We start from the raw sequence: 305 nt of genomic DNA on the forward strand, positions 1-305 counted from the left end.
TAGGATCCTGTTAAACAAATTTCCTAGACCATTAACTTCTGTTTCTAGGTGCTCCTCTACACCCATTATCCTTAGATTAGTCCTTCTGATGGTGTATTCCAGGTGTTGGATAGATCTATCATATTTCTTGGACTTGTCTTGGATGGCTGTATGTTCTTTTTCCATAATATTTAGGCGGTCTTCAATCCCTGAGATTCGATCTTTTCCATCGTCTAACCTGCTGTCAAGATTCTCTACTTTGTTTTTTATCTCTTTTCCTTCTAGTTGGTCAGCTTTGATGGCTTCAAGTTCTTTGTTGAAGCTCT

The sequence above is a fragment of the Dipodomys ordii genome, unplaced genomic scaffold (genome assembly GCF_000151885.1).
Source record: "Dipodomys ordii isolate 6190 unplaced genomic scaffold, Dord_2.0 Scaffold80, whole genome shotgun sequence".
In the NCBI taxonomy this organism is placed as follows: domain Eukaryota; kingdom Metazoa; phylum Chordata; class Mammalia; order Rodentia; family Heteromyidae; genus Dipodomys; species Dipodomys ordii.